This window comes from Lissotriton vulgaris, chromosome 8, assembly GCF_964263255.1.
Source record: "Lissotriton vulgaris chromosome 8, aLisVul1.2, whole genome shotgun sequence".
Lineage (NCBI taxonomy): Eukaryota > Metazoa > Chordata > Amphibia > Caudata > Salamandridae > Lissotriton > Lissotriton vulgaris.
In genome coordinates, this window is record NC_141696.1 from 19,900,916 (window position 1) to 19,923,287 (window position 22,372).

A 22,372-nucleotide genomic window follows, 5' to 3' on the forward strand; every position below is an offset into this window, starting at 1 on the left:
AACCTTCTTCCAAAGCCTCAAAGATTTGCCAAGAAGAAAACCTATAACCCCTGGCGCCTTCTCTGGATTTGCACCAAGGATCTTGAATGCACTACCCCCAGAAAGGAGACTTGACCCCTCAACTGCCTCCTTCAAAAAAGGTCAAATCTCTCCTCGTGACGAAATTCACTTGAACATTGTATCGGACTCGTAGAACAACACGCTGGAACACAAGACGTTATTTTGAATACTATGTTCCTTTTGTACATTGTCTCTTTTGTTTAATTACCTCACTTGTAAAGCGCTCTGATACCCGCAAGGGTCATGTTTGCGCTATATAAAACCTTCAAACTAATAAATAAAAATAACGGATACAATATGTGAGGTCATTAGCAGGGCGTGGACGGGCGCGAGTTATAGTTACTATAACTGGTGGGTTTCAGTAGATTTGTTTGTTTATTACTGTAGGTTTTAACTGACATTTTCACCGAACTATAACATCCCTTTGTTTTTAAGCTTTCCCGGCTCCTCTGAAGGACAAGGCCTGCTTTAGAAAAAGCTTTCCTTTTAGAAATGCAAAGACAGCCATGGTGGTCTGGTGTCCCTCGCAGGCCACCGTCCCTGTATTCATGGCCATTCTCAGGGGGTTGCACAATCAATATTCATCGGGCTCGTGGCTCTGCAGTCTCCTGTCACTCAACATGTTTTGAACTCACCAATGTTTACATCGAATGCAAAGAAGCTGAGAGGGATATAAAAAACATGGGGTGAGGGGTCAAGGCTCGAACCTTCGATGGATTAAAACAAGAAATGTAACACGGCGTCGATCCTGGGCTTTTCCCAGATGTCGGAGAGTTTTCATCTGTGCTGGGAAAGCCCCGGAAGAACCCGGATGAGAGGGACAGGTTCCAAAGGACCCGCAGGTGAGCAGCGTCCGAGGATCACACGCGGCGTCAATCATGGAGTGAGACGCGGCTCTAATGCAACAGGAACACTGGAATAATAAAGAAACCCTGAACTACCAATGGGGTGGGAAGTGTGACCCCTGCTTCACCTGGCCCTGGGTGACGTCACTGCCTCTGGACAGGCGTCCAATCAATGGTTGTATAAAAGCCCTCGGGCTCAGCTGCCCGGCTCACTCCCGCCGACTCCAGAAGCATGAAGGTCGCCGGCTCCCTGCTGCTCCTCGCTCTGCTCGCCCTCTGGGCTGGGGACGTGTTCTCAGCGCCATATTACGGTAAGAGCCCGGACCAAGATCACTTTCTGAGGCAGGTGATGTTTGTTGGCCGCTCGAGAGGCCCCAGACTGTAGGGGCTGCCTGATTCAAACACAGGAACATACATGAGCACCGGGGACAAGTGCTGGCCAACAGCGAGGGGGCAGGGGGAGGGGGAAGGGGGAAGGGGGGGGGGGTTCATTGAATTGAATTAGGGATTCGTAAAGCGCTGCTGTCACTCCCAAGGGAGCACCTTGGCGCTAGGCGGTATACAAAGGCAGTGGAAGGACTATTGAGTAAAGCAGGGTCTCTGGGGGCCTTTGAGGGTTCTTCCAGGGGTTTGAGGGCCGGGTCTGAGCACCGGCCGTTCTTTCAAGGGGGCTTCGAGACCAGGCCCGGTTCTAGCGGCTTGGCCGGAAGGGCTGCGCGCAGCGGCGTTGAGCTCAAAGTGCTTCACCCCCCCCCCCCCCCCCCCCCTCACACACAATGTAAAAGCTGCATCGTGTTGCAACACTAGAAACACCCACAGGAACACACTGCCTCTAGCCGCTCAGTCTAAAAGACCCATCTTGGCGTTTAAAAAAAAAGTTTAACAGAGTATAGTGGGAGGATGTGGCGTTGTGCCCCGAAGTGCTGACTTTGGACCTTGGTAACCTGGTTCAAGTCTCGGTGTGGCTTAACGTCCCGTGATTTCGGGTAAATCACCTCTTCGCTTAAAAATGACTGGGGCCTTGTGTTAATGTTACAAGTGCTCAAGAAAAGCGCTCCAATACCTCCAGGCCCAGTTGGCGCTATATAAAACTGCACAAAAGAAATGGAATAAACATGAAATGCTGGTTTTCAGAGGCGACGAAAGCAGATTGGCCTAAAACACTTTCACAGGTTCTGAGGAGCAGAATTGAGCTGAAACAGTAAAAGCGCCCAAGAAGGAAGGCACTGCCTTTCAGCTCATCACGACCCCCCATGCCCCCCCCCCCCCCCCCCCGCTCGGGTCTGGCTCTGCTTGTCCCATGAGTCCTTGCGCTCGCCCATCTGTATTTTTTTTTTATAGCAAACGCGTGAATAAGTCGGCGCAGTATAAGATACATCTCTCATAACAAATGGACGTTACCGTTTTAGAAGCCTATCTTCGTTTTAATAGCGAAATTGCCTCCTAATTGTTTTGTCCTGGTCGCAGTATTAACTTTTTATTCCAGAATAATTTTAATATCGACTGTAATTTTCAAGGGATCTGTTAAGAATTGTGCGAAATCTAGTGTTGGAAGTTGGCAGGCTCTCATCAGCCTGAAATAATATTGGCTGAAAGCAAAGATATTTGGTCTGAGAAAGCACACATGAGTTGCGCAGCAGTCGATGACACTTGACGGAACTCCTTTGGGTGGGTTTAGGCTCCGGGTCAAATTAACAAAGGGCAGTGTTCACAGGGGAGCCATCCTGGGGCTGAATTGGGCTGACCGCTGTAGTGGGCGCAGTCAAAATCTGAATAAGACAACCGCATACTGATGAATGAGAACCTACACGTAGGTATATTACATATGGCTTAAATAACCCTACTGTACATATTAAGGATTTAGCAAGTTACAGACGAGTTCCACGACTCTATATAGAAGAATGAGGCTGAAGGCAAAGTTCCTTTATAAGGTGTAGAGGTAACTTGTAATATCGCTTTAATGTATGCTAGGGTGTACTTTATTCCTTATAATACATGATCACACACTTGCCTTCCCCACGATACTTAAATATCCTTGGTATTTAGCTTTTTCATATGAAATAGATAGGATGGATGCAGGTGTGGAGAATAAAAGTAGAATTTGTATTGTAAAATTAAACACACTAAAAAGCAGTTAGATATTTTCTTTCCCTCCTGCTCAAAGTCTCTTCTGGTTCTCCTAGCGATTGTTGCCCCCCCTCTGCCCTGCGAGAAGCTTTTACTTCTTGTCCGGACCCCCGTTTGGCTCTCTTAAACAACTCCTTAACCTCAGGGGTGGTCCCGGCTTCCTTCAAACGGGCAGAGGTGGTGGCTATCTTGAAAAAACCCACGGCTGACACGTCCACCATGAGCAACTATCGTCCCATTTCCCTCCTTCCCTTCCTCAGTAAAGTTCTGGAGTCTCACGTTACTCAAACCCTCACTTCCTTTATAGAGGACTCCTGTGTTTTGGACCCCCAGCAGGCTGGGTTCAGACCTGCGCATTCCACAGAAGCAGTCATCCTCTCTGTGATGGACGAACTTCGCAGGGGCGCCGACTCCAACATCTGTCAGGCCCTGGTTCTCCTGGATCTGTCGGCCGCCTTCGACACGGTCGACCATGCTATTTTGGTCGACCGTGTCAGAGAGGCTGGCATCCAGGGCACTGCTCTGGACTGGGTGCGCTCTTTCCTGACCCATCGCCGTCAGGCTGTCCCAGTTCTCTGCCTCTCGTCGAACTGACTTCTGGTGTCCCGCAGGGCTCCTCTTTATCCCCCCTCCTTTTTAATTTATACCTGGCCCCGTTAATCCGCTCCCTCCGTCGATTCAATGTCTCTGCATTCAACTACGCAGATGACATTCAACTGGTTTTCACCATTGACTCCGGTGATCAATCCATTTCCACTTTTCAAAATACCCTCTGTTTTATCAGTGATTGGATGGGCACAAACCATCTGAAACTCAACCCCGACAAGACAGAGCTGGTTCTTGTCGGGGGGCCCTCCAATCCCTGGCACTCATCTTTTTGGCCTGTCAGTCTTGGCAACTCTCCTTGCCCTGTCAACTCAGCAAAAAGTCTGGGAGTTGTCATAAGTAACGACCTATCTATGACACCCCAGATCAGCGCGGTAGTTTCCTCTAGCCATTTCCAGCTCAGGAAAATACGTAAGATCTCCTGCCTACTGACCACTGATGCCCTTACCGTGGCCTTGCTTGCCTTGCTTGCGTTAGTCATGTCTCGGCTTGACTACGCAAATGCACTATACGTAGGCATTCCTGCATACCAACTTAGGAGACTCCAGCTGATCCAAAATCAAGCTGCCCGCTTGATCTACCACCAACCTAGAGATCAGCACGTCCAACCTCTCCTAAAAAGTCTTCACTGGCTCCCGGTATCTGCCCGATGTAACTTTAAGCTGGGTTGCATTATTTTCAAATCCCTCACTGGTCAGGGCCCCTCTTTCATTTCTTCCTTGCTCCATCCTTATGTTCCTTCTCGCACCCTTCGGTCATCCCAATTGGCTTTACTTTCCATCCCCAGATTCAAGCGTAACAAACACGGTGGCCTTAGGTTTTCCTTTTTAGCCCCGTCTTTCTGGAACTCTTTACCCCTCTCTCTTAGGTTGTCCTCCCTTTATCCTATGTTCAGATCTTCTCTTAAAACGTATCTGTTTACCATAGCCTATCACTAGCCTTCATTTTCAGCTGGGTTATTGTTTGTCTCTCCTCCCTGCTCCTTCTGCATAGCGCCAAGAAACCTAATGGTGTTAGCGCGCTCAATAAATTAATTTAACATAACATAACATATTTGTTACAAAATATGTTTAGATCAGTTTAACATAAGTAATTTTAAAAATAACGCTCTTTAATTACATGAAGTGCACAAAAAATAAACATTTTGCCATAATGTCGTCCTTTTGCATATCACTGTTCATCTAGAAAAACAAAGCAGAAGAAACAAGCCTTGGCATAGCCAATAGGTCTTGCCTTTGGGACCTTATAAGTGTTTAGCCATGCAACAGTTGATGTTGTTGCACCAAGGATGTTGTGCTGGATAACTGAACACTTATAAGGTCCCAAAAGTGAGACCTCTTGGCTAGGCCAATGCTTGTTATCATTATCAATGGCCGATGCAGGACAACAGTAAGACAATACAAAGTGTCCAGGTAACGCTGGTGTTCCTGCTGGAGAGCAATCATTGGTATGTTAGTAGTTTTTAAAATGCAGATGAACTGTGTTTTATGTGGATAGCTCAGTGGGTTACTGCCTCTGACGGAGATCCTTCTGTTACGTGGAGTTCAGAAGTTACAATCCTAACATAGGACAGCAACCAATGAACTGTCATCAAAGAGCTGCATACAAACATGAATGGTATAGTTAGAACTTCGCTTTTTTTGTTTTGTGATATAGTTAGAACTGCCTCAGTCTTTCATTATTCTAATGTTGCTAAAATGAGTATGTTTGGGCAGATATACATTTTTATCAGTAAATCTGAACCCCATGGAATACGCTTTAAATCCTAAGGTTGTGTTTCCCCAGACCAAACCCTCTTAAAATATACTGCCTACCAGTATTGATAACATGTGAATCCTACACCTTGCAATCCTCACTGGCTTATGTGGCATTCCCTGTAGTCTGATTTACATACATGTATGATTCATTGTCTCTGTATAATGTGTGCGTGGTGTAAAGTACTGACACACACTACCCCGATATGAGTAGCGCTATCCAGCAAAGGACATGCATATGAGGTAGGAGCTATGTAAAGATGAGGGGTGCTGGTGGAGGGTGGAAGTGAGGGATTCCGAGGAGGAGTTCTTGGGAGGGGCTATGGCGCAATGAGGGGCACTGGTGGAGGGTGGAAGTGAGGGAATCCGAGGAGGTAGTGGGAGGTGCTGCAGAGATGAGGGCCACTGGTGGGGGGTGGAAGTGAGGGAATCCGAGGAAGATTTCATAGGTGGAGGGGGAGCTTGGGAGAGATGAGGGGCACTGGTGGAGGGTGCAGTGAGGGAATCCGAGGAGGTAGTGGGAGGTGCTGCAGAGAGATGAGGGGCACTGGTGGGGGGTGGAAGTGAGGGAATCCGAGGAAGATTTCATAGGTGGAGGGGGAGCTTGGGAGAGATGAGGGGCACTGGTGGAGGGTGCAGTGAGGTAATCGGAGGAGGAGGTCATGAGGGGGAGGGGCTATGGGGAGATGAGGGGCACTTGTGGCAGTGAGGGAATCCGCGGAGGAGTTCATGAGGGGAGCTAGGGAGAGATGCATTAACCTTTTAAACCCTGGCACCAGCCTTGCTGGCCCTGCTCTGAGGAAAGGACATTGTCTTTCTGAGCACAGTTTACCTTGTACAATTCGATCCGTTTGTCCTTCTCTTGTCCCTCAGCATCAAGTAGGAGACTACTTCATGCTGAGGGCCTAAGTCGGGGGAAGATGTCATGAGTCCCAAAGCAAAGATGATGTCACTTCTTTTACAGCTGCTATTTTGGTGACTTGTTGTTCATGTTTTTGTCTGGAACATCCCAAGGGAGGGTTTCTCTCTAGGGGGTGGATTCAGAACGAGGCAGGTGGGATTTGGATTTCGGTGTTGAGAAGACAGCGAAGGTTCAAGGTTCTGAGGGAATGGCGTATCGACTCTCGGCTGTCTTTACTCATAAACATCTTCAGGCAATAAGATGCTATTTCACTACTATGGTGACAGAATGGGGCTCTCGCAAGTTTTTACCATGTTAATAATGTCTATTCATACTGCTGTATTTCTCTATTCTAGATGTAGGAGCGTGCGCTGAAGAGTGTGGACTAGCATATGATGACGATTGTCCTGCGGGCCAGACCTGCGTAAGCAATGGCTGTGGACATGAGTGCAGACCAAGCCCCGGTAAGTATTGACGCGTGATAGGAAATGGGCAGCTTGAGAAGAGAAGGCTGGCAGCAAGTCTTGTGGTCCTGCCATGGTGGAACCCCTCCTCCAAAGAGTTGTGATGGTCCCACCCTGGGCTGTGATGCTGCCGTGAGCCTTTGTCTGAAGCAATAAAGCCTTGATGCATCTGTGTCTTATAGTAAAATGGAGGCATGTGATGAGATCATGAGATAGATCACTGGACACAGCGTTTATTTATTTATTTAGAGTTTTATATAGCGCGGACAAGACCCGTGGGTATCAGAGCGCTTAACATAGAAAAGATTACAAAATTACCGATTGACATTATAATAGCCATTATAACAACAAACATATATGATGTAGTAGGCGATATGTTAACAGTGGTGCTTAGATAAGTATCTTCTTAAAGTCTGTAACGTAAGCCTTAAGAGGTGCAAAGATACGGCTAGAGTCATAGTCATATCCTCAGGCTCGGTGAGGTAGGTTACATAGTGTTATCAGTGCAATTCCATGGTTAAATAGCAATAAGAGTTGAATAGGTTTGGCATGTGGTAAGGATTAAATAGATAGCTAAGTAGGGTAGGGAATTATATCATTAAAGGTGTGAAATGTAGTGTAGAGATCACGTATAGTTGAGGTAGTCTTGGAGTGTATAGCCGCTGTTTGAACGGGACTCGGTCATTGTCTAGTTGATCTTCCTGTTATTCAAGATGAGTCCGACCTTCTTTGTCTTGAGTGTTCATACTAATGGTCGGTGGGGATCTCTATGTATGTTATTTACTCATCAAGTTGTTTTTCAGTTCCCGTTTGAATTTTACAAAATTTTGAATCATCCTGATAGGGGGGAGGGAATTCCAGACTCTGGGGGCGGCTCCGGAGAATGCACGGTCATAGGTCTTTTTCTTGTGAAAGGCCGGTCGTAGTAGCAGCTCCCTCGCGCTTCTAGTTGGTCTGTTACCTCCTGATAGCTTAATTTTCTTGGCTAGATATATTGGCGTGTTGAGGTGAACCGCTTTGTGGGTAATACATGCCATCTTCATTTTAATTCTCGCTTCGTAAGATAGCCAGGTTAGTGCCTTTAAGTGGGGAGATATGTGATCGAATTTTCTCGTTCCCGTGATGAGTCTTGCCGCAGCGTTGAGGCAGGCTTTTAGTGGTGCAGTGGATGTCTTCGGTAGGCCAGCTAATGTGGTGCATCCGTATTCAATTCTCGAGATCACTAGTGATTGGATAGCCAGTTTTAGATCTGCTTCTGAGATAAAGGGTTTCAATTTTCTTAGATAATTCAGGTGGAAACGGGCGCTCTTGGCCATTGTGTTGATGTGGTCTTTCATGTCGAGGTTCTTATCTAACGTAATTCCTAGTGATTTAGCTGAATTGATTAGGGTCGGGGTACAGTTTAGAGCAGTCACCAGTTTAGTCCATTCTTTTACCTCTGGTTGACTCTTTGCAGGTGATATTAATAGGAATTCTGTTTTGTCGGCATTAAGTTTTAGATGATTGGCTGTTAGCCATTGTAGTGCTCCCTTTAGTGTTTCATTCATTAGGACAATGTCATCCCGACAGGTGATCTTCATATATATTTGCGTGTCGTCTGCGTACATGTGATAGGAGATCTGTGATTTTCCAAGAATCTCCGTGAGGGGTTCTACATACAAGTTGAATAGATCTGGGGATAACGTCGAGCCTTGTGGGACTCCTAATGTGTTAGGGCACGGAGATGAGCTTACTTGGTTGACCAGGAATAGTTGTGTCCTGTTCTGAAGGAAGGAGTTAAACCATTTCAATACGTTTCCAGATAAACCCATCCTGTCTCGTAGCCTGGTCAGCAATATTTCGTGATTTACAGTGTCAAATGCTGATGACAAGTCTAGTAGGATCAATAGGCACGCATGATTTTGGTCTAGGGCTTGTAAGGCATCGTCAACAATATGCAGGATCGCCGTTTCAGTACTATGTCCAGTTCTGAAGCCAGATTGGCAGTCATCTAGTAGTGAGTATTTAGCGATGTGCTGACTCAGTTGGCCCTGCACGCATTTCTCAATAAGCTTGGCAAGTAGAGGGATGTTGGTCACAGGTCGATAATTCTTCGGGTCTGTTGTATCCGCTGTCGGTTTTTTGATGATGGGAACTACCTGTCCAGTTTTTAGGCAGTCAGGGAGAGTCACTTGAGCAAGTGAAGCATTTATTATCTCAGTCCATATAAGAGTTAGGGTGTGGCTGATTTCTCTTACACACTTTGCCGGTAGAGGATCTTGATAGTGGTTGTTCGGTCTGAGTTCAGCTAGCGTTTTGGCGATCTTTCCCTGGTCAAATAGTTCAAATGTGTCCCAATTTGCCTTATTTTTTGTTTGAGGACCTTCAGATGCCGTCTTAGCCTCGTTTAGGGTCATGATGTTAGCTGCTGCACTTGTGAGCTCAACTTCTAGTAGTTTGTTTTTTTCTGTGAAAAATGAGGAAAATTCCTCGCAGCTTATGGGAGTTTTCGAGCTCTCTTGAGTCGTTTTGGTTAGTTTATTCGACTGTTGTTTTAAGATCTCGAAGAGTTTTCTTGGTCTATTTGTGGCGTTGTCGAGTTCAGCCCTTATAAATTCTTTTTTGGTGTTTATCTTTTTGTTATACTGTTTCCTAGTTTTTCTGAGGTCTTTCAGCTCAGGGGAGGAGGGATGTTGTCTCCATTTCCTTTCTGCCATTCTCAGTTTTCGCCTGTCTTCGTTCAATGCCTCGCTAAACCAAGGATTTTTTGGCTTTTCAGAGACGTTTTTCAGTTTTTGAGGCAGGGTGTCATTGACTATATTACTGATCGAGGCTAAGTAGTGATCCGTCAGCTCATTGACATTGACATTCTGCCTATTGTTATGAGGCTTCAAGTCTTTTTCACATCTTTCTACCAGTAATTCAATATTGGCTTCTTTTGTATCACGAATCAATTTTTTGCACTTGCGGGGTTGCACGGTCCTACCCTTTTTCATTGTGGGTATCGCGAATGTTATGGCGTGATGGTCAGACCAATCACACGGTTCTATAGCAAGGATTGAGATCTCTTTGTTTCTTGCAATAATCCAGTCTAGAGTCGCTCCTTGTGAGTGGGCTGGGTGCATGCTTGCGTGAGGTTTAGCTCATTTAGGAAGTCTTTAATCGCATTAACCATTTTGTCATTGCCATCGTCCCAATGGAGGTTAAAGTCCCCTAGGAATATGTTGTTGGCATCCGAGTTAGAGTTGGCCGTTATTATCTCTATTAGTTGCTCTGTGAACTTTGTGTTCTCTCCTGGTGGGTGGTAGAACGCGTGTAGGTTATAGCTTTGGTTATTTATTGATCTTATGTTAAGACCAAGATATTCACAGGATTCTATGGGGTCGGATTGGAATTGGTTGACCTTAATCTCGGCCCGGTGAATGCAAGCTATACCTCCTCCCACTTTCCTTGGTCGGTCTAACCTGACAATGTTATAATGAGGTGGTACTAGGAGATCAATGGTAGGAGATGATGATTCACTGAGCCATGTTTCCGTGAGGATGACCAGGTCAATTCCCTTGTTTATGATGAGGGCAGCTATATCTGACGCATGTTTAGTTGCCGAACGACAGTTAAGAAGTAGACATTTCAGGGCTTTCTGTGAGTTAACGGGGTCTCCATTATCAGTGTCGGTTGTGATCACCTGAATATGTTGTAAGTTGTGGAGAATTGCTTTCCTGTCGTTCTTTCTGGACGCTCTATTAGAGTCAATGGGTACAGTTTCGATATACCCCTCCTTTCCCTGAGCCGGTTTTTCATAAGATCGGAGTAAGGCCAGGGCTTCTTCATTTAAGGGATTAGTCCTGTTTGGTCTGTTGGGTCGGAGTACGAGATTCTGGATTTGTGCGACCTTTGTGTGCGTATTTAACGTAGTCTCCCAGAATTCCTCCATTGTCTTTGCGATATTCATCGATACTTGTGCCAGGTTGCCTATTAGTTTCTTGAGCTTATTGACTTCTTTCAGTGTTCGGGTTGATTTCTTGTGTGAGATTGGCCTGGCTGTCTGCGTTCTACGTATTCCCTCTCTCCGTGCAAGGACTGTCCTCGTTCCCACTGATCTTTCCGTTGTATCCTTAGTTTTGTTATGACTCTCGATTTTATTCGGGGTGTCTCCCTTGCTTCTTATGTTATTAGGTGCAGAGGGTGTTTTTGCGGGTACAGATCTATGGGACTCCGGACTCGCAGTAGGGGGAGGTTGGGGGAAGGTCGATACCCTCTACCCTGTTCTTTTTGTAGTTATCTTCGTAGGCGGTCTCATTCGGAGCTGAGCCATCCTCTCCAGGCGTTGTGGCGTCATGTAGTATCGGTAACGGCATTTCTTTTGGTGCATGGTTCTTCTCATTGTTTCGAGGGTTCGGGGATACAGTTATCCTTTTAATCACCTTCTCCGGTATGGCCATCACAGTTTCAAGTAGATCTCCGGCGTTGGGTATAAGATCGTTCTGGCCGCTCGTTTGGTCGGCTTCTCTGGTGACAGAGTTGGTTGTGTCAATTGTGATGTCTGGTGAGGTCAATTTTTGTTGCTGATTAGGTCTTTCTCCTTGGCGTGTTGGTTGAGGTGGATCTTGCAGATTTATGTTTGGTATGCCATCAGTATTGGAAGAACTGTTCTGTACTATATTGGCTACTTGTTGTGTTCGAGGTGTCTGGTGTCTTGAGTTTTCTACTTCTACTTTTAAGGATGAGAATACTTTGTCGAATTTTTCTAGTTCTCTGTCAGCTGCTTGGATGAGTACAATTCCATTTTTGTATATAGTTATGTTTAGGATAGCACTGCACCATGCTGAAGGTTTGCTCCTAATTTTAGTGCCGTGTGGGATGTTGGTCGTATTTTCGATATTTAGCCTTTTTGTCACGACATTACGCCAGGTCGCCGTCCTTCTGGTGAAGAATATCAGGTCATTTATGATGATGCCCCTATCTCTGTTAAACGAGGGGTCCAAGAACAGATGTTCCGGATTGTTCTTCAGTAGGTTGTGTTTGGCCTTTTTTGCCGCGTTCTTAGAGATCTTGGGTGGGTATGTTATGACTTGCGCGTTCATGTCTTCCCGTTCTGTGTACCTGACCGCCATAATGGTTCTTAGTTCGTGTAGGTCTGTAAGTGTTTCACGATTCTGTCCTATCAAATTTCACAAGTTTTCTTTCTTACATTCTAGCTGTCCTTACTTTCCTCTTTCCAGTGTCTTGCCTGACCTCATTCTTTCACTTTGTAAATTGCTACTCTCTTAGTCCTTCTTTTTTCTCACACTTTGTCCTCTTTTTCTTTCCTTATTAACATATGAGTCTTGAGTGAGGGTGTTTTGTTGTTAACGCAAGTTGTTCACTGTTCCAAGATGGTCGTTTGTTTCTCTATCTAAGTGAGAGCTAAAGTCCCTTCTCACTTTCAATTGCTTGAGGCCCTTTCTCAATTTCCTTTCCTTTTAGTGGTTCCAGTCAGAGTCCTTCTTCAATTTCCTTTCTATGTAGTGGTTGCAGTCAGAGTCCTTCTACACTTTCCTCTCTGTGCCTTCTTCTGTTTTCATTGTCTGCTGTGTTTATTTAGGTGCAGTCATTGTTCCATGACTGAGGATGTCATAAACGGCCGCCATTTTAAGGTCAGGCAAGCCGGATTTATATTTTCCTCCTTTTATCTCATCGGATCCATTTCAACACATCCCTTTATGCGCTGCTAGGCTGGGGTTATCAGCTTCTGGTCCCTTGTGCTAAATCCGTTGGCTAAGATGATCAAATATGATGTGTCAGTTGTACATATTTTGTTTAATGTGCGCATGAATATATAACTAATGTGTAGTCTTATTTGTATACTTTATTTTTCAATATTCCTATTTAAGTCAGGTGATCTTTAAAGCAAACTAGAATAATGGTGCTGCTGAATTCAAAAGCACTGACACATATAACTACATTAACACTGGACCCAAGACCTGGGAAATATAGCCATGGGACAAGTTATCATATTTAAATCCCAATGATGCCTTACAGGGACATCCCAAATATATAATATGAAATCAGCCAAATTAAAATAAACACTTTAGCAGAATCCCAAAGTAATTTAAAAAAAAATTTTTTGGGTTTGCTTTACAATTTTATAATACATAAACAAGGAGAATCCTACTACCAGTTGGAAGGAAAAGTGAAGAAAGGGGGAACACTCAGTGTTGTGTAAAATACTCCTCACACACCAACAGGCCCCTTTGTGTCATGCTTCATCATCGGGGTCTTCGCACCCCGCTAAGGGGATGCGGCACGCTACGACCTGCGTGCCGCATCCCCTTAGCGGGGTGCGAAGACCCCGATGATGAAGCATGACACCAAGGGGCCTGTTGGTGTGTGAGGGGTATTTTACACAACACTGAGTGTTCCCCCTTTCTTCACTTTTCCTTCCTACTGGTAGTAGGATTCTCCTTGTTTATGTATCAGTGCCCGTGGAGTAGGAATCCTACTTTATACTCTACCTCCCTTCTTTGTTAAGTATGTTACAATTTTATAAATCACGTTTAGGTTTTTCCAAATGTCAATTGGTGGTATGCCTCACAGCTGAAAGCCACACTGATCTTAAACAGATGTGTTGCACCTTTAAATTGTGTTTAGAGAGAAAACGAGGTGTTCATTAGGAAGTGTTAATATTCATAAGCAGCCCCGCGGGGGCCTCTGGTGCAGATCCAGAGGCTGCTCCCAGTGGGCTGGGTTTAAAGCGCCCTGAAGCCAGCTTACACACGTTCAGCGTCATTACAGCCACGCAGCCACCCTGCCAGGGCACAGGGGACACTTCCCTGATCCCTTTTGCCTCAAGTAGGGGGAAGGAAGGGAGTCCCCGCTCTAAATATAGGGGGGGCTCTCTCCACACCCCCAGGTACACCCCCGTCTTGTGTCCGCAGCATCTCAGTCTAATGAAAGACTGACTGCACAGAAGGAAGTGTGGAGAAGGCACATGTAAGGCTGCAGTCCCAACCCCACCCCTGTGGAGACTAGGGTGGGTGTAGGTAATGCCTACAGATGCCCTCCGGCTCCACAACCTCTACGTCACCATTTATGGCTTTAGTGCCCCAACAAATCCCAGCTCCACACACAGACCATCAGATCAAATATCCGTCCGTTTCTAGGCGCGTGGTCACTTCTGATAAACAGGGCTGCCCTGGACGGTGATCCCCTGAAATACCAGGGTTAGTGAAAGTGACATCACACACCCTTTGACATCCATGATATCACAGGAAGTGACATCACACACCCTTTGACATCCATGATATCACAGGAAGTGACATCACGCACTCAGACTCACTGAGTGAGTTAGTGACAGAAAGAAAGATAAAACACTGAGACTAGGGAGACAGAGGAACAGTTAGTGACCGAAATGAAGAATGCAATGGAACATACGGTGGGGAGAGAGAGGGAGAGAGGGGACAGGTGGGAGACGTAGAAGAGGGGCACACACACCACTCACTTTCACATAAATCATGTCATATACACATTGAATTTCATGCATTATCTTCACACTCACACATACCCTTTCACATTCTCATACCATTCACATACATGAAACAGCCTTAACCACACAGCTTAAACTGTGCATGACTAAACGCAGGCGGAACCACGCGAGGCACGTGTGTGCCTTTAGCACGTGTGTGCCTTTACCACGCATGGGCCTTTACCACGCATGTCTGCTACACATATGCGTGGTTTAGACGTTAGTAGTAGTTAGCGCTCATTACTCGAGGCGGAGGGTCAGAGGTGACTTCTGCCTGCACGAGGAACGGCTTGGGGAGTATGATTTCTGGGAGTAACTTTGTAGGGTTTTGAGGCTCGGGGCCGGTGGTCAGGGTACTTTATAGGGCAGAGAGGCCGGTTTTAGGGCTCAGAGTGGGGGCCGGGTAGGTTGCAGGTCCGTGTTTTAGGCCTTCAAGAAAGGGGTCAGGGTACTTTTTACAGCTGCAGGGACGGTTTTAGGGCGGGAGTCTGGGGTGTTTTTTTAAGGTCCAGGGCCAAGGTTTTAGGGCTCAGGGCATGGGGTGTTGGGGTCAATTTCAAAGCTGGGAGCTGGGTTTTAGGTCTCAGTGCCCGGGAAAGGGGGAGGCTTCGTTTTTAGAGCAGGGTCCGGGCTTTCAGAAGTCAGGCTGGGGTGTTTTTAGGGCTGGGGTTGTACTCTGGGCAGGGATTTAGGACCAGTTTTAGGACTAAGTGGAGGCCAGGGCATAACTTTAACCGCACATATGCCTTAACCAATTATGCTATCACAACTAAATCAGTTGTGAAGGCATGCGTGGTAAAGGCATGCATAGTTAAGACCGCGTTGTTCAGGCATGCGTCGTGAGGGATTGCACCCCTTCACATTCACACAGGCCACTCTGACTCACATATACCCCTTCACCCCTACCCTTTCACATTTAGACCGCCCATATACTTTCAAATAAGCCCGGTCATATTCAAACCTAACCATTTAATTTCACGCATGCCCCATCACAGTCACACATACACCTTCATATCACATACCTCTATACATTCACTAATACCCTTTCACATTCACCCTTTCACACTCGCATGTTGTTCACATATACCCCTTCAAATTCAAACATACCCTTTACATTCCTATTTCCCGTCACATTCAAGCATGCCCATTCACACACAGCTTTCTACGTTCATATATTCCCTTTAACATTCACGCATACCATTCACAAACACTCTTTCATATTCACACACACCTTTGCATTCACACATCCTTACACATTCACACACCATTAACATTCACAGATACCTCTGTTTCATCATACCCCTTCACATTCATGCTTACCCCTTCACGTTCGCACAGGTTCTAATATTCATGCATACTCCTTCATACTCATGCATGTCACTTCACATTTAAAATTACCCCTTCACAAACACACATACCACCCTAATTCACATTTACACGTTCACTCATACCCTTTCACATTTAGACCTACCCTACACTATCAAATAAACCCTGTCTTATTCAAACCTACTTATTCAATTTCATGCATGCCCCAGCACATTCACACATACACTTTCGTATCTTATATACCCCCCATTCACATATATTCTTTCACATTGACATTTGCTCTTTCACACTCACACATACCCTTTCACATTCACGTTATTAGCCTTCACCTATACCCCTTCACATTCAAACGTACTTCTTCATTCATTTATCCTTTGAATGTGAAAGGACATACATGAATTTTAGACATATCTTTGTATGTTGATATAAACCCCTTCACATTCACCCATACCCTTCACAAATACTTTTTTAAATTCACATATGCCCTTTTATATTCACACATACCCTTCCACATTCACACATACCTTTACATTCACATATACTCGTTTATATTTAAATATACCCCTTCACATCCACACACAGCTCTTAATATTCATGCACACCCCTTCAGTCACACACAGCTCTTAATATTCATGCACACCCCTTCAGTCACACACCCCTTCATATTCATGCACACCCCTTCAGTCACACACAGCTCTTGATATTCATGCACACCCCTTCATATTCATGCACACCCCTTCAGTCACACAGCTCTTAATATTCATGCATAGAAGTTGAAAGGGTTTTGTAAAGCGCTCTACTACCAGGCGGTTTCTTGGCGCTGTAGAAGGAGCCTGAAACGGAGGGAAAGAGAGGAAGGGTGTTAAGAGTAAGTGTTGAGAGGAGTAGGCGGAAGAAAAGAGATGGGGTTTCAAAGCTGCCCGAAAGTCAAGGTAAGATGGAGTCGATCTGATAGCTAAGGGAAGGGCATTCCAGAAGAGTGGAGCGAGTGTCGAGAACCTGGAGCATACCTTTTTGTACTTGTGCATAAAACTTCCTTTTTCAAAATTACCCCTTCACATTCTTTGATACTCCTTCCCATTCATGCACACCCCTTCACTCCCCACTATGGCCCTTCAGATACTTTCTCATTTATGCGTTCACCGTCGGATTCATGCTCATTGACTTACATTCACATACTGCCCTTCGCTTATAGGCATAACCCTTCACTTTTACACACCCTTGACATCCACACATACCCCTTCATGTTGATGCACACCCCATAACATTCACACATAGCACCTCACACTCAAGCATACCCCCCTACATTAATTCACAACCCATCCCATTCACTCATAGGTTCACAATGACATTTAAACCATCACATTACGAAGCCAACACTGGTCTGGGTTTTCTTGCATTTCCTCCGACCATGCCATCGACTCTAGTCGGTGAAACTTTACTTTGCTGTGATCAGCTTAAACCAATGCACATGGACCTCTTTCTCGTATCCTCGGACTACACGTTTTTGCTTGCAACAAGGGCATTGGTTGATAACCTTTCCCATACAACCGGATACGATTTTAGTATTTCCGGTAAATTTTGGCAAGACAGGTCTCCCTGTGGTCCGCACATACACATCTAAACTGCTCTATTGCGAGCCCGCAGTAGCTAGTTAGAATATACGTGCAGTCTCCATTTCGGTCCACATTTTGGTAACTCCCCCTCGGCTTAGTACTAAGCCAGAGGTACCGACTGACGGGTACGCCCAGAATAAATCTGCGAAGGCACGACTGGGGGGTTACTACCAACTGCCTCAGCTAGCCTAGGGACGATACCAAGATTTGGCGGCACCTTCTCCGGGAGTTTCTCGACGGTTGGCATCCTTCATTCCTCATTTTGACTGCAGTCTGTCTATTTGGCCATCTTTTCAGTCCTTCTGGGCAATTTCTTTAAAGACCACGCTGAGATTAGCTTTTCGGCATCAAACAATAGAACCAGGTTATGATGTGATACCAGGCACTTTATAACAACTTAGACTGGGCTATCCAACCATATGGTTACAATAAACATTATTTAAACATCAACAGGTCTCTTAGACTGTCCTGTTGTGTCTCACGGGCTTACCAAGGTTTTATCATTGCTTACATAATATAACATAAATGGCAGGATAATGTTGTCTCCCTTGCTATCTTCTTTTTGCACATCAATAGAGCGGGCCTCATTGCCTGAGCGTGCGCCAGGAGAGGTGAGGTCTGATCCCAAGATTGTTCTCGGTGAGTTGCAATTGGTATCCCTTGTGGATATCAATCAAGAATGCTGATGGAATGTACTAGCTACAGCATTGATTTATGTGGTGTGTAATTGTTACTTCCAGTGGCTTTTTCCTGTCCGTATATATGTATGTGCTGGTATATATGTGTACATTTTTTTTTTTTTTACAGGAACCGCATTATCTCTCCGAGACACTGCTTCCAGATTTTGGAACAACGTCAAATGGTAGGGTCTCTCTGATAATTTACTTTCATTATTATATATTTTTTTCACATATTTGCAGTAGTGTTTTTAGTATTTGGCCTTGAAGAAAGCCACTGGACTAACAATCGTCCTTGATTGGCTTGTAATGGGAACAGGTTATCTAGGGTAACCAGATTTCCATACCTTGGGGTGGTTTTGGATTAAAGTTCCACCTGGCTTCCTCAACTGCCCGAGAAAAGAAATGCGTTTGTTTGGTCCATCTCCGCCGTTCTGGGTTTTTCCCGTAAAGTGGGGGTAAAACCGCTACAGGCAGTGTTAAAGGTTTACGAAGCAAAATGTGTTTCCATAGCAATGTATGGCTCAGATGTATGGGCTTTTAAGAAAGTCAAGTTGTTACAGGTGGCAGAGGACAAATTCTTAAAGTCCATTTTATCAGTACCACAATCAACCTCCGGTTTTATAGTTCACCAAGAATGTGGGGTGGAATACTTGGAAGACCGGATTGCCATTGCACCCCTCTTAAAGTGGATTATGGTTTGGCTGAACCCAGAAGTGGATGTGAACCACGAGATCCTGAGGGACTGTCTTAGTTTAGAACATTGGGAATCCATTCCGTGGCTAAATTATGTCAAAGGTTGCAGTCTCACTAGGGCGCCCAGAAATATTTGAGGAGCCGTCCAAACTGGTTAAGGGCGACATAAAATAGGTCAAGACTCCTTTTAACTTCCACAGATGGATGGATAGAGAGGGCTGAGTTGACCAAACCAACCGTGAGAGCCCATCAGTTAGTCTTAACAGACCATGATCTAGAATTATATCTGAAGGTTGTTAATAATGCTAGCCACAGATATTTACTAACCAAGTTTAGAGTAAATAAATTTCATCTACTCCTCTCTGGGCGCCCATGTTGGACTAAGGTATCAGACTTGCAATTATGTACCGTTGATGGTTTTTCTATAATGGACACTGCCCACTTCATGTTCTTTTGTGGTTATTTTAATGATATACGGAAACAATTTATTGTACCCCTACTTAAGGATAAAGGGTTCAAACAAGTGAAACTTGCCCTATTATACCTTCAACTGCTGTCCAACATATGGGAAATTGTCACCACTTTTTAAAATATAGCCATGAAACTGAGGAAAAAACTAGCCAGTCTGAGAATAGTCTTCCATGATCTTTTTAGAGCCTGTTAAATAATGAATTTTTATTTTTAACCTAGATGAATTGTGTATGCTTTTAAATTTACATATGAACTTGATACTTCATTCTTACTGTTTTTAATTTTTGCCATATATTTTCTCTTTGGTTGATGTGTTGTTGTTAGTTAGCCATGTTGCAATTTAAATGTCTTTACCATTTTCTGGACCTTTGTATACTTTTGTGGTTTTTATTATGAACCAAATAAAGTATTTTGACTGACGACCGCTTAATAAATTGGTTCTTCAGTTCTTCTGGCATTATAATCAATTTTAGTTCACTTTTTTCTCCTTTTTCAACACTGCAATATATTTTTCAGCACCACCGCATCTCAATCTTTGGTTGTTGTACACCACTGGCGGATCCTTCATTGGATGTCCCACGATAAACAACTAGTGGGACTCCTGGATGAGATACCAGTTCTTTTACAAAAAATCCCAGATGATGATGCTCCGCCATTGGGTGGGCTGATGGGTTTTCTGTACACTGTGGTGCCACATATATGACACAGCCTATGCCACTCTGTTTTCCCTCAGCCACATACTGTTTGACCATTAGTGTCCCTTTTGTTCTTTAGCACATGTAGATTGGGGGATAGGACACTTAAGGGTCAGTAATCTCCAATCCCCTTGGGCCTTCCTTTAACGTTTTTGTTTACTATTGCATATGGTGCTACCTGAGATGGCATGATTGGTGGGAAAAAGAATGCTGCATTGGAATGCTAGTGAGTGTCCGTGGTCCTACACTCTGAAAGCATATATCCTATCATCTTTTGTGTGTTTAATAAACTACAGAGGACGTCACATGGTATCTGTCTTCCTATTTCCTCTACATGGAATCTTCAATGCATAGATTTAGGCAAAGGTGTAATGGAACCCGCTGTGCAAACATATATACTTTATTTTCCTACTTTCTTCAGTAAAACATTTTGCCTTAGGAGAAAGCACTTCTCCCACACCCCATCAAAACTGAGTGACCCAGCCCTTGGCTCAAATTAAATCTCTGGCCATTTTGAGGGAGGGAGGGGGTGATATTAGAGTTCCCCTTAGTGGGATGTATGACTGTGGGTGTCTTTCCATTCACAGTGGAGGAATCCACAACAGTAAATCTATTTGTTGCTACCAGGAATCACCTTTGTGAATATGTGGCAGACTGAATTGGAGATTTTTTTCAGTACACTTCTAAACTAGTCAAGAGCTTCTGGTCCAGGTTAAACATTGGCCAGGTTAGCCATTCTTATGCAGATTACTTTGTTCTGCCTCATTGATCCTTAACTTTGCTTACAATCATGCATGGCCTTTAATTGAATTGTATCCTTGTTTTTCAGAATAATAGGATCATCTGCATCCAGGGTCTCAACATTCGATGTCCACCAGGCCCTGGGTCTTCTCTCTTCGCACCAATTGAGGATAGAGCAGTTGCGGCATTGTTTGCGGATGCTGTTTGTCACTATTTGTTATTTATGATATTGCTTGGTACACTGATGCAGAACAGGAAAAATAAAGATGTCTTTTTTAATTTCAGAATCCTGCTCTTTAATATATTGAAGAGTTTCATGCGTAGACTACAAAAATCTTCATAAATTCATAACCTATGCTTTCATGATGCATACCGTTGGGTCTTGTGGGCTTGGGTGAGAAGTATATAATATTTTCATATAAAAATACAACTTGAAAATAAATTATTCAAAATACATAGAACAGACAATATTACAACATTTCTAAGTTTATATTTAAATTCGTATATTGTTATTGGTGAAGTCAAACAATCAATCAGGTGCTTGTATAGCTCAGTTACTCACCCGTGAGGTCCTCCAGTCACTGGAGGGTGGGGGGGCTGCTGGTCCTTCAGGGTGTAGGATCATTAGAAGAGCTAGGTCTTGAGGGCCTTCCTGAATTGGGTCAGTGACGGGGATTGCCTGAGGTGGATGGGCAGGGTGTTCCAGGTCTTGAAATCCTTCCTGAATTGGGTCAGTGGCGCAGATTGCCTGAGGTGGATGGGAGGGTGTTCCAGGTCTTGAGATCCTTCCTGAATCAGGTCAGTGACAGTGATTGCCTGAGGTGGAGAGGCAGGGTGTTCCAGGTATTGAGATCCTTCCTGAATTGGGTCAGTGACACAGATTGCCTGAGGTGGATGGGCAGGGTGTTCCAGGTCTTGAGATCCTTCTTGAATTGGGTAAATGACGCAGATTGCCTGAGGTGGAGAGGCAGGGTGCTCCAGGTCTTGAGATCCTTCTTGAATTGGGTAAATGACGCAGATTGCCTGAGGTGGAGAGGCAGGGTGTTCCAGGTCTTGAGATCCTTCTTGAATTGGGTAAATGACGCAGATTGCCTGAGGTGGAGGGGCAGGGTGCTCCAGGTCTTGAGATCCTTCCTGAATCGGGTTAGTGACACAGATTGCCTGAGGTGGATGGGCAGGGTGTTCCAGGTCTTGAGATCCTTCCTGACTTGGGTCAGTGACGCAGATTGCCTGAGGTGGAGGGGCAGGGTGCTCCAGGTCTTGAGATCCTTCCTGAATCGGGTTAGTGACACAGATTGCCTGAGGTGGATGGGCAGGGTGTTCCAGGTCTTGAGATCCTTCCTGAATTGGGTCAGTGACGCAGATTGCCTGAGGTGGATGGGCAGGGTTCTCCAGGTCTTGAGATCCTTCCTGAATCGGGTCAGTGACTGTGATTTCCTGAGGTGGAGAGGCAGGGTGTTCCAGGTCTTGAGATCCTTCTTGAATTGGGTAAATGACGCAGATTGCCTGAGGTGGAGGGGCAGGGTGTTCCAGGTCTTGAGATCCTTCTTGAATTGGGTAAATGACGCAGATTGCCTGAGGTGGAGGGGCAGGGTGTTCCAGGTCTTGAGATCCTTTCTGAATTGGGTCAGTGACGCAGATTGCCTGAGGTGGATGGGCAGGGTGTTCCAGGTCTTGAGATCCTTCTTGAATTGGGTAAATGACGCAGATTGCCTGAGGTGGAGGGGCAGGGTGTTCCAGGTCTTGAGATCCTTTCTGAATTGGGTCAGTGACGCAGATTGCCTGAGGTGGATGGGCAGGGTGTTCCAGGTCTTGAGATCCTTTCTGAATTGGGTCAGTGACGCAGATTGCCTGAGGTGGATGGGCAGGGTGTTCCAGGTCTTGAGATCCTTCCTGAATTGGGTCAGTGA

The 22,372-nt window shown here is 45.2% G+C and overlaps 1 long non-coding RNA gene across 1 annotated transcript; it reads left to right on the plus strand.

Moving 5' to 3' along the window:
- The first annotated feature begins 1,028 nt into the window (after nucleotides 1-1,028).
- On the plus strand, nucleotides 1,029-20,693 carry LOC147693255 (uncharacterized). The gene is made up of 4 exons (XR_015299253.1): nucleotides 1,029-1,216; nucleotides 6,650-6,757; nucleotides 17,990-18,044; nucleotides 20,551-20,693. It is a non-coding gene; the product is annotated as an uncharacterized LOC147693255 (long non-coding RNA).
- The last annotated feature ends 1,679 nt before the right edge of the window (nucleotides 20,694-22,372 follow it).